Source organism: Athene noctua, chromosome 5 (genome assembly GCF_965140245.1).
Source record: "Athene noctua chromosome 5, bAthNoc1.hap1.1, whole genome shotgun sequence".
Lineage (NCBI taxonomy): Eukaryota > Metazoa > Chordata > Aves > Strigiformes > Strigidae > Athene > Athene noctua.
This window is the reverse complement of record NC_134041.1, coordinates 168445-180413: the sequence shown is the minus strand read 5'-3', so window position 1 is coordinate 180413 and position 11969 is coordinate 168445. Positions and strand designations below refer to the sequence as shown.

Here is an 11969-nt window from a genome sequence, read left to right as displayed (position 1 = left end):
TCCAAAGAGCCCTGAGGCTGCTCTGACCGACACTTCGGTCACCCCGCTGAGTTCTGGGTCACAAGGCGAGACTGCGCTGCCCTGCGCTGCGGCCGTGCCGGAGCTCCTCCCTCTCCGGGGGGTTATAAGATTTGGCAGCGTCGGTCCCGTCGGCCCGCGCACCGGAGCGGTCTCGTCCAGCGGCTGCTCCCGCTGCCCGGGGAAGGTTCCCCCGGCGGGGAGAGGCGACCTGCGGCGTGCGGCTGCGCCGGGCGGCCCCCGGAGTGCGCGTGCGCGGCGGCGGCCCCGCGACCGGAGGACCGGCGGCCCGTAGAGCGCGAGCTCGGAGGAGTGACGGGCATCTCCGGCGTTTATTAACGGTGCTGGTCGCTATAGTTACCGGGGGGGGGGGGGGAGCGTGGGCCGGGCCGGAGGAGCCGCAGGGGCGGGCAGGGAGGCTGCAGGCAGCGACCCCTCCCTGTCCGGGGCCGGTGCTGGAGGAGGGGCCGGTGCGAGCCGAGGCAGGAGCGGGGCCGCGCGGCCGGGCGGCTGCGGGGAAAGGTGCGGCGGGACCGGGGGCGGAGGCCGCTCCGCGTCGGGGCCGGGCGGCGGCGGCGCTGCCCGGAGCCGCGCGGGGCTGCGCTCGGCCGGGCTTCCGGGTGCGCGGGCGGTGCGGCGGGAGCCGTAGTCACGTGCAGGGGGCTTCCGGTCGGCCATGTTGGCTCCCCGGGGCACGCCGGGAGCTGCAGTTTCTGCGCTCTCGGTTCCCCGCAGCCGCGGCGCTGGCGGGCGCGCGCGGCACGGCACAGCCCTCGGTACCGGCGCGGCCCGAGACGCGGTTTTGTGGCGGTTTCCCGCGGGCTGCCCGCGGCTCCCCGAGACGCGGTGTGCCCCCCGGCCCGGGGGTGCGCATGCGCGGCCGCGGCGTCTCCCGGGAGTGCGCGTGCGCGGCGGAGGTGAGTGTTGGGGCTGCGGCCGGGCCGGTCCGCGGCAATAAGGGTCCCTGCCGCCTCCGTGCCCCCTCCCGAGGCCGCGCGTGTCCGTTCCTGCCCCGGGGATGCCGCCGGCTGCGCCCAGCTCGGGCTGGCGTGGGGTGTCTCTGCCCGGCCTGGCGCTCCTCACGACTCGGGGGCCAGAAGGGACGGGCGGAGCCGAGCCTTCCCGGCCGTGGGCAGCGGGGCGGGAGCCGCCGCGGCTGGAGCTGGAGGGGCCGGAGAAAGGGAAGGAAGGAGAACGTCAAGGGCATGTGGGCAGCAGCCGCCTCGCCCTGCAGGGGGAGAGCGCCTGCCTCTCCGGGTGAGCGAGGAGCCCTCTGCACAGTCCGCAGCGGGCCGGACCCAGGCGCGGAACGGCCGCGGAGCGAGCGAGCGAGGCTGCGTGTGTCGGAAGCCACGTCTTGTAAGAGCCGAGAGACACCCGCGTATTCTTTTAGGGGGAGGTCAGCCGGGCGAGTGGAGTTTCAGAAGAAGAGGAGGGGCAGGAGGAAGGAAGGAGAAAGAAGCATCTGACCTGTCCAGTTCTCCCGGCAGTGCCGGGAGCGAGAGCCGCGGTGAGTCCCGGGCCCTCGGGGCCCTGTCGCCCCCCTTGTATGTCCCAGTCCCTTCCCGCCCTTCTCTTTCCCACGCTGTGATTTTTTTTTCTTCTTCTCTATATCTTTTCTTTATTTTCTTCTGCCTTGCTCCCCCTTCCTCTCTCACTTTCTCTCTCTTGTCTTGCTGCTCCCTTTTCTTTTTCTGTCTGCACTTCTGACTGCTTGTTCTGTACCTTTTGCATCACTCCTCAGTCCATTTCTCTCTCGATCCTTCCGTTCTGCTCCTCACTTCTCGGTTTCTCTCTCTTTCCTCTGTCCTACTCCTGCACGTAGTGTGTGATTGAATGAGGTTCTGTGTCTAGCAGGCCTCATCTCGTAAGAGCTGTGAGACACCTACATCTTCTCATAAGTGGAGGACAGCCAGGCACCTGGAGCTGTAGAAGAGGAAGGGAGAAGGCAAACAGAAGGAGGAGTCTGACCTGTCAAATTCTCCTGGCAGCGCGGAGAACTGCAGTAAGTCCCGAGCTCTTGGGCCCCTCTCATCCCTCTTGTGTGGCCTGGTCCCTCCCTGTCTTTCTCCTAGACTCCTCTCTTTCTGGTGCTGCTCAACTTTTTTTGCTCACCTGTATCTTCCGTCTTGCTTGGAGCATCTCCCTGTCCCCATCTTGTAGGTCTTCCCTTTCTCTGCCCTGTACCCTGCCGCTCTTGTTGCCTTTCTCCATCCCTCTCTGTCCAGCTCCCTGTTCCTGTTGATGCCCCTTTCTTCTTCCTGCACCCGCTGCTATTCCCTGCGATCTCCATCTCTCTCTTTCCTGCTCCCTGTCCCCCGTTTTTCATTCCTACCTCCGTCCCTCATAGACTGTCTGGCCTTTTTCCTCGGTGTCTTTCTCTCTGGCTGACTCCCTTCTGCTGTTTTTCATTTCCTCCCTATCCATCTTGTTGCCCATCGCTCTTTTGTCTTCTCTCTCTCCGTGTGTCGCTGTCTGTCTTCCAGTCACTGTTCTTTAATTCCTTCCTCTTCCCTGTAGCTTGCTGCTATTTTTTTTTTCCCTGTTCTCCATCATGCTCTGTCGGGTGCCCTGTCCCTGTTTATCAATTCCTCCCTCTGCCCTGCGGTCTGTCTCTTTTCACCATTTAATTTTTGCCTCGCTCTCTCTCTGTCTGGCTCCTTGTGCCGGGTTTGCGAATTCCTTCCTCTGTGCCCCGTACCCCCTGTGATCTTTGCTGCTTTGTGGCCTGTTTCTGGCTGGCGCTCTGTTACTATTCAGTAATTCCTCTCTCGATGCCTTGTCGTCTGTTGCTTTTGTCTTTTCTCCATCTCTCTGTCTCTGTTTCCCCTGTTTTAGAATACACCCCCCCACCCCCACCCCCCTTCTTTCTGTATGCATCAGGATTAGTTTTTGGCTCCAGGTCTCTTTTTTTCTGTGTCTCTGTCCCTGTTTCCTAATTCTTCCTTCTCTGCCCTGTCACATGTAGCGATGTGATTTGTTTTGTGTTCCTTCCCATGGTTTGCTGTCCTGACTCCCCATCGCTGTTGCTTTTTCCTCCCTCTGTGCCCTGTTCTCTGGAGCTTTTTGGTCTTTCTTCCATCTTGCTTGGTCTAGCTCCCTGCTCCCCCCCTTTTTTTTTTTTCCCCTCCATGTCTGTTGTGCCACCCATCCCAGCTTTTTTTTTTCTGCATCTCTATGCTGCTCCTCGTCCTTCTTTGTTGGTTTCTGTCCTGCTCCTCCTCCTTCTTTCTGCTGCCTGTTTTCTTCTCTCCCTGCTGCTTTTTTTTCTGCATATCCACGTTGGGTTCCCTGTCCCCATCCTCTCACCGCCCCATTGCTCATCTCTTGTGTTCTCTCTACCCCTGTACTAGTCAGCTAGCTGCCACCTTTCTTCTGTCTTCTTGTGTCCTGCATCTTGCTCCTCATGTTTGGCAGTTTCCAGCTCTGCCCTGCAGCTTGTTGCTCCAGGAACCGACTGACTGTTCCCGGCTGGACTGAGGAGCGTGGCTCCGGGAACAAGCGCCAAGGTGTGCCAGGGGCAGGGGCAGCATTAGGGGCCCTGAGCCCCGGAGCAGACTCACTCCCTTCTGGGACTTGTTCTGTGTGTGACTGAATAAACACTTGCTGGCTGCCGGCTGCCTTTTGTGCTTCCTTTGCCCCAGGTGAGGGGCTGGGAGGGGTGATGATGCTCTGTGGGGGTGGGTGATGGCCTCCAGCTGTGGGCTGGGGCTGGAGGGGCCCCAGGTGTGGGCAGTGAGGCTGATGGCAGCGGCCCCTCCCTGTAAAGGGCTTGCTCCGGGTGGAGGGGCGGGTGCTGCTGTTAAGAGCAAGGCAGCCGTCGGAGGGGTCGGTGTCAACCAAGGGAGGAGCAGAGCAGTCGCTGAGCATTGCTGGGCCCTGGCTGCACCGAGGGAGAAGGTGAGTGGAGCCGTGCCATCAGCTGGCAGCTCCTGGGGAGGATGGCGGTGCCTGCAGGGTGGCAGTGTTGGAGGTGGTGGCAGGGGCTGCCCCGAGCCGGTGGTGAGGCTTCTGGGTGCACTGGTGGGGGTTCGGAGGGGTGAGCAACGGTGTTGCTGCAGGGTCAGAAAGCAGAGAAAACTGCCTCTCGCAACCCAGCGGGAGCTGTGGTCCTGGCGTGTGGGGTTTCTGGCCAGCCGCGTTGGTTCCCTGGGTCACGCTGGGATGCGGGGTCTTACAGCGCTTGGCGTGCAGGCGGCCGTGCCGCGTTGGCCAGCGCGTGCCAGGAGCTGTAGGTTCTGCAGACTCGGCTGCCAGGCAGCTGCACCGCTCGTGGGCGCCCGTAGGGCGGCGCAGTCCTCGCTACCGCCGCGGCCCCTGTGGTGCAGCACGAGGGATAGTTTTGTTGCCGCTTTCACGTGGATTCCCGGGGGCTTCCAGCTGCTCCCCACCAAGCATCGTGCCCGTTCCTCGAGAGCGTGTGCGCAGTGACGTGCCGCTCGCGCGGGGGGTGGCGCTCGCCTGCGCTAACCGCCGCTGCCTGGCAAACGCCACACGGTGCTGTCGGTGGGCGACACAGAGGTGGCCCCGTGCCCCACGCTGCCACCCGCCAGCAACGTCAGTGCGATGCTCCGATGCCCGTGGGGGGGTGCGGCCACGCTCGGTGCCCCCTCCTGGTAAGGAAATGCTGCCGCCGCCCCACGTCACGCTGCCGGCGGGCGCTCGGTGCGCGAAGGGCAGGACTGCAGCGCCGGCCCCGCACAGGTGTGCGGCACCGCCAGAGCCGCCTTCCTGCTGCCGCAGCATGAGGCTTGCTGGGCGTGATTCCTGGGGGTGGGCGAGGGCCGAGGCCGCCGGTGAGGCCGGCCCGCCCCTTTGGCAGGTGTGGGGGCCCCTCCTGCCCGCTGGCCACACGGCAGCGGTGGGGCAGGAAGCTTCACACCACCCGCTGTGTCAGGCCTCGGCTCTCCTGGAGGTGATCCAGGCCGGGGGAGCCCCAGGGAGTTACCCGAGAGCTGGGACAAAGGCAGAGGGGAAGAAGATGGGTGCCTCGCGGGGGTTGGTGCTGGGTGCCTCCCCAGCTTGCCAGAGCTCCCCTTGAGCTGGCACTGGCCTCGCCCGCACCGTGTCCTGGCCCCAGGTCTCGCATCTCACCCTGAAGCCCGTCCCGTAGCCCCAGGTCACCCCCGAGCCCCGCGGGGATGGCGGCAAGCCGGCCCTTGGCGCCTCCGCAGGAGCCCCTGTGGAAGGGGGGCTCCGGCCAGGGGCGATCTATGGTAATAACGGCAGTCGCTTCACCTTCTCCCAGAGGCCTCACCGGGGCCGCGCTTGCCTGTTCCTTCCCTGGGGATGCTGTCGACTGGACCCACTTCAGAACTGTGTGGGGTTCTCTGCCTGCCCTTGTGCTCCTCGCAGCAGAGAGGTGAGAAGGGACAGGCCCCTGGGACGTTTTCTGGCTGTGGACAGGAGCTGTCACAGCTGAAGCTGCAGAGGCCTGAGAAAGGGAAAGAAGAAAATCAAGGGCATGTGGGCAGCAGCTGCCTTCCACTGCAGGAAGAGAGAGCCTGCCTCTCTGGGCGAGGCAGGAGCCCTCTGTACAGTCCGCAGCGGGCCGGACCGCCAGCGTGCGATCAGGGTCCGTGCGCGTCACCCAGAGCGCGGTACGGCCGCGCAGCGTGCGAGCGAGGCCACACGTGCAGGAAGCTGCGTTTTGTAAGAGCCGAGAGACACCCGCGTGTTCTTTGAGGTGGAGGGCAGCTGAGCGACTGCACCTCCAGAAAAGGAAGGGAGGAGAGAAGGAGAAAGAAGGGTCTGAATCGGCAAATTTTTCCTGGCAGCGCTGAGAGCGACACCTGCGGTGAGTCGCGGACCCTCGGGCCCTGTTGCCCCTCTTGGACGTTTTGGGCTGTCCCCTGGCCCCCTCTCTATCCCATGCTGCTATGATTTTTGTTGTTTTTTTCTTCCCTGTACTTCTGCTCTCGTTCGTTCCTGCTCCCACTCCCTCTTGTGTCTTCTTCTAGCTCTCCCTTTTTCTTTCTTCCAGATGCTTGGTCCTGCTCTCTCTCCTTCCTTTGTTTCATCCTCCCTTTCTCTTCTGTAACCTAGCGCTGTTATTTTCCTTGTTCAGTTCTTGTTTCAGATCGGCTTTGGGGTCTCTTTTTGCCCACAGCTTTCTCTGGCCAGTTCCCAGGCATTGTTATCCTCGGCGAGCCTGTCTGCCGCCCCATGTGCCTGCCTGCCCATTTCCCTCCCTCCTGGTAATCCCGCCTCTACGCTGTGCCCGAGCTCAGGCCGCCCCTGCTCCTGTATCTCGGCTTTCGGCACGCCCCCGACGCTTTCGGCACGCCCCCGACGCTTTCGGCACGCCCCCGACGCTTTCGGCACGCCCCCGACGCTTTCGGCACGCCCCCGACGCTTTCGGCACGCCCCCGACGCTTTCGGCACGCCCCCGACGCTTTCGGCACGCCCCCGACGCTTTCGGCACGCCCCCGACGCTTTCGGCACGCCCCCGACGCTTTCGGCACGCCCCCGACGCTTTCGGCACGCCCCCGACGCTTTCGGCACGCCCCCGACGCTTTCGGCACGCCCCCGACGCTTTCGGCACGCCCCCGACGCTTTCGGCACGCCCCCGACGCTTTCGGCACGCCCCCGACGCTTTCGGCACGCCCCCGACGCTTTCGGCACGCCCCCGACGCTTTCGGCACGCCCCCGACGCTTTCGGCACGCCCCCGACGCTTTCGGCACGCCCCCGACGCTTTCGGCACGCCCCCGACGCTTTCGGCACGCCCCCGACGCTTTCGGCACGCCCCCGACGCTTTCGGCACGCCCCCGACGCTTTCGGCACGCCCCCGACGCTTTCGGCACGCCCCCGACGCTTTCGGCACGCCCCCGACGCTTTCGGCACGCCCCCGACGCTTTCGGCACGCCCCCGACGCTTTCGGCACGCCCCCGACGCTTTCGGCACGCCCCCGACGCTTTCGGCACGCCCCCGACGCTTTCGGCACGCCCCCGACGCTTTCGGCACGCCCCCGACGCTTTCGGCACGCCCCCGACGCTTTCGGCACGCCCCCGACGCTTTCGGCACGCCCCCGACGCTTTCGGCACGCCCCCGACGCTTTCGGCACGCCCCCGACGCTTTCGGCACGCCCCCGACGCTTTCGGCACGCCCCCGACGCTTTCGGCACGCCCCCGACGCTTTCGGCACGCCCCCGACGCTTTCGGCACGCCCCCGACGCTTTCGGCACGCCCCCGACGCTTTCGGCACGCCCCCGACGCTTTCGGCACGCCCCCGACGCTTTCGGCACGCCCCCGACGCTTTCGGCACGCCCCCGACGCTTTCGGCACGCCCCCGACGCTTTCGGCACGCCCCCGACGCTTTCGGCACGCCCCCGACGCTTTCGGCACGCCCCCGACGCTTTCGGCACGCCCCCGACGCTTTCGGCACGCCCCCGACGCTTTCGGCACGCCCCCGACGCTTTCGGCACGCCCCCGACGCTTTCGGCACGCCCCCGACGCTTTCGGCACGCCCCCGACGCTTTCGGCACGCCCCCGACGCTTTCGGCACGCCCCCGACGCTTTCGGCACGCCCCCGACGCTTTCGGCACGCCCCCGACGCTTTCGGCACGCCCCCGACGCTTTCGGCACGCCCCCGACGCTTTCGGCACGCCCCCGACGCTTTCGGCACGCCCCCGACGCTTTCGGCACGCCCCCGACGCTTTCGGCACGCCCCCGACGCTTTCGGCACGCCCCCGACGCTTTCGGCACGCCCCCGACGCTTTCGGCACGCCCCCGACGCTTTCGGCACGCCCCCGACGCTTTCGGCACGCCCCCGACGCTTTCGGCACGCCCCCGACGCTTTCGGCACGCCCCCGACGCTTTCGGCACGCCCCCGACGCTTTCGGCACGCCCCCGACGCTTTCGGCACGCCCCCGACGCTTTCGGCACGCCCCCGACGCTTTCGGCACGCCCCCGACGCTTTCGGCACGCCCCCGACGCTTTCGGCACGCCCCCGACGCTTTCGGCACGCCCCCGACGCTTTCGGCACGCCCCCGACGCTTTCGGCACGCCCCCGACGCTTTCGGCACGCCCCCGACGCTTTCGGCACGCCCCCGACGCTTTCGGCACGCCCCCGACGCTTTCGGCACGCCCCCGACGCTTTCGGCACGCCCCCGACGCTTTCGGCACGCCCCCGACGCTTTCGGCACGCCCCCGACGCTTTCGGCACGCCCCCGACGCTTTCGGCACGCCCCCGACGCTTTCGGCACGCCCCCGACGCTTTCGGCACGCCCCCGACGCTTTCGGCACGCCCCCGACGCTTTCGGCACGCCCCCGACGCTTTCGGCACGCCCCCGACGCTTTCGGCACGCCCCCGACGCTTTCGGCACGCCCCCGACGCTTTCGGCACGCCCCCGACGCTTTCGGCACGCCCCCGACGCTTTCGGCACGCCCCCGACGCTTTCGGCACGCCCCCGACGCTTTCGGCACGCCCCCGACGCTTTCGGCACGCCCCCGACGCTTTCGGCACGCCCCCGACGCTTTCGGCACGCCCCCGACGCTTTCGGCACGCCCCCGACGCTTTCGGCACGCCCCCGACGCTTTCGGCACGCCCCCGACGCTTTCGGCACGCCCCCGACGCTTTCGGCACGCCCCCGACGCTTTCGGCACGCCCCCGACGCTTTCGGCACGCCCCCGACGCTTTCGGCACGCCCCCGACGCTTTCGGCACGCCCCCGACGCTTTCGGCACGCCCCCGACGCTTTCGGCACGCCCCCGACGCTTTCGGCACGCCCCCGACGCTTTCGGCACGCCCCCGACGCTTTCGGCACGCCCCCGACGCTTTCGGCACGCCCCCGACGCTTTCGGCGGGCGGGAACGCCGCGCGCCGACGTGAGGGGCGGAGCTTTCGCCTGAGGCGAAGGGCGGGAACGGCGCGCGCAGCAGTGAGGCGCCGCGCGGCCGCCTGAGAGGAGCGGGAGCGGCGCCCCCGGAAAAGGCTGCTCGGCGATCGGCGCCGCCTCGGCGGGGACCTCATCGGCTCGGCTCGGCTCGGGGCGGGCGGGGGTGGACCCGAGTCGCCTGTGGGGGGGCGAGCGCCATTGTCTGAGGGGCTCAGGAGAGTCCTGGACCCGCCAGGCGCGGCAAGGTGCCTGGAGCAGACGAGTGCCCGGCGCGGTCGTCCCTGCAGGAAGTGCTGGAGCAGCGGCTCTGGTGAGAAAAGCCGATCTGTGAGGTTTTTTTCGGGGGGGAAGGGGGGGTTGGAGGGCGGCCGGGGTTCGGGTGGTGCTGTGGGCACTTCTCGCCGGGGACCGGCGTCCTTCTCAGACCTGACGGCACACTCCTGCCCTTGCAGCAGCTGGTGGCGGAGAAGGGAGAGATGTCCACTGCGTGTGGAAGGACCTGCGAGGCAAGAGCGAGCGGGAGGAGCAGCGGAGGAAGTCTGGGCAGCAAGAGGAAAGAGAAGGGCGCTCTGAACAAAGCGCCGCTGTGAGGGGCGGAGCGGTCGCCTGAGGGGAACCTGCCCGGGGAAGGGGCGAGCAGGAGTCGAACCTGCCTGGGGAAGTACCGGATCGACTTGGGAACGGGGGGGGGGGGACGGGACGGGAGCCGCCTTGGGGAGGGGGTCGGTGTCGTCGCCTCGGCGGGGGGGGGGAGCAGTGTCGTCGCCTCGGCGGGGGAGGGGGGGGGAAGCAGTGTCGTCGCCTCGGCGGGGGAGGGGGGGGGAGCAGTGTCGTCGCCTCGGCGGGGGAGGGGGGGGGGAGCAGTGTCGTCGCCTCGGCGGGGGAGGGGGGGGGGAGCAGTGTCGTCGCCTCGGCGGGGGAGGGGGGGGGGAGCAGTGTCGTCGCCTCGGCGGGGGAGGGGGGGGAGCAGTGTCGTCGCCTCGGCGGGGGAGGGGGGGGGAGCAGTGTCGTCGCCTCGGCGGGGGGGGGGGGGGGGAGAGCAGTGTCGTCGCCTCTGTGTCTGTGTGGGGGGGGGGAGCAGTGTCGTCGCCTGGTGGGGGGAAGTGGGGTGGTGTCATCACCCTGGGGGGGGGAGTGTCGTCAACGGCGGGGGGTGGGGGAGCGGAGCTTCCTCAGGACCGGTGAGAGGGGACTGGAGCTGCCTGAGGAGGGACGGCCATCGCCTCAGGGGCGGTGGAGGGTCCAAGCCTCGCTGAACGCGGCCAGGAGCCCGGAGGAGAAAAGCGCCCGTCGTAGACATCCCTGCAGGAAGTGCTGGAGCATGGACTGGGTGAGGAAAGCCAATCTGTGAGTCTTTTTCGCAAGGAGGGGGGATGGTGGTGGTGTTGGGAGGGCGGCCGGGGTTCGGGTGGTGCTGTGGCCAGCTCTCGCCGGGGACCAGCATCGCTCTCGGACCTGACGGCATCCTCCTGCCCTTGCAGCAGGCGGCGGAGCGGCGTGGAGGTCTCCGTCCTGTACCGCTGCAGGCCAAGAGGGAGTGGGACGAGGCGCGGAGGAAGTCTGGGCAGCAAGAGGAGGAAGGAGAAGGGCGCTCTGGGCAAAGGGACCTCCCTGTCACCGGGGCTGTGGTCGCACCAGCGTGTCGCCAGGACCTTCGGTGCCCTGGCCGGCTTTGTGCCGGGTGACCCCCCTGTAAGCAGGGCTCGGGTCTTTGGGTTTTTGCTGGCCTTTTGCCACGTCACCCCGTGGTCAGGCTGCCGGGCAGGTGGCAACCCTCTAAGGGGGGTGAGCGGCGCCGTCTCTGCGGCCGGGGCGGGAAGCGGAGCTCCTGAAGCGCGCCGTGGTGGTGAGCCGCAGCCAGGCCGGCCGGCCTGTAACTTGGGCGCGGGGGGGGGCCTGGCAGCGGGGCCGGGGCCTCTGCTCTGTCCTCCGGGTGGGGGAGCTGGCGCCTGGCTGCGCCTTCCTTCCGAGCACCAGCTCCTCGAGAAGCAAGACAAGGCATCGTGAAGGAGCTGCGAGGCCGGAGCGAGGGAGAGGAGGAGCGGCGGGCTGAAGAGAGGGCTGGGGGGAGAGGCGGGAGCTCAGGGCAAAGGGGCCTCCCCACGGCACCGTTGCCGGCACCTTTGGTGTCCTGGCTGGCGCTGCGCCGGGTGACCTCCCTGTAAGCAGGGCTCGGGTCTCTGGCCTTTTGCCCCCTTGCCCCGACGGTTTGGCTGCCCGGAGAGAGGGGTGACCCTGTAAGGAGAGAGCGGCACCGTCCCCGCACCGAGGGGCAAATGGGGCTCTCTGGCCCCCAAGCCCGCCCTGTAGGCAGGGGAGGGCTGTTTCCCCGGCCCTGGCGGCTTTCTGCCTGCTGGCGGCCTGGCCAGCGTGACCCCCTGGAGTCGGGGCGCGTCGCGGCACTTGTCCCTTGGTCCCCCGCGAAGCCCCGTGGCACGTTGAGTCCCTCTGGGCTCCGTGCGTCCGGGGGGACAGGTCCGAGGCTCTGCTCTCTTGCTCGCGGGAGGGGACGGCTCCCCAGACATTGGCTGCACAGAGCTCGCTCTCTCTCCTGGGAAGTTTTCTTTCCCCCTGTCCGTGTCCGTGTGCCTGCCTGTGTCCGCGTCGGTGCGAGTGAGCGAGTGAAGGAGCTTCTTGTTTAGGCCCCTGTTGAAATCGCTGCAGCGTACTTAGCTTAAACTTCCCGGGAGGGAAAGAGGGGCTCTGTGCAGCAACAGGGGGTCGGTCCCCGCTGAGCCCGCGAGCGGAGGGCGAGTCCCGGCTGGCCCCTCCTTTCCAAGGACGGAGCCAAGCCGCGCGGTCGTAGCACGGCCGACGCGTGACCCGCCCGCTCTCTGGGCCTGGGTGGCTGCCTGTCCTGCTGGCGACCTGCCAGCGTGCCGGCCCCGTACTCGGGGCGAGTGCCACGAGCCGTGGAGCCCTCTGACCCGACGGCCCTGTAAGCAGGGTTGTGCCCGTCCCCCGCCCTCGGCAGGAGGAGCGGGTAGCGAGCGGGCGTCTGCGGCCCCCGGCCTTCGAGGGCAAAGGCTCGGCAGTTGTGTCCCCTTCACCGAGAACCGCGGTAGCCTCTAGAAACGCAGGGAATGGCCCTGAGCCAAGTACCTGCCCCAGAGTC

General features: G+C 67.7%; 1 long non-coding RNA gene across 2 annotated transcripts; it reads left to right on the top strand.

Moving 5' to 3' along the window:
* Window positions 1-283: 283 nt before the first annotated feature.
* LOC141961250 (uncharacterized) lies at window positions 284-3527 on the top strand. 2 transcript variants are annotated; one of them, XR_012633748.1, is made up of 4 exons: window positions 284-359; window positions 1412-1528; window positions 1876-2023; window positions 3436-3527. It is a non-coding gene; the product is annotated as an uncharacterized LOC141961250 (long non-coding RNA). The 2 variants fall into 2 exon arrangements; XR_012633749.1 differs by lacking the exon at window positions 284-359 and adding an exon at window positions 957-1275.
* Window positions 3528-11969: the final 8442 nt, after the last annotated feature.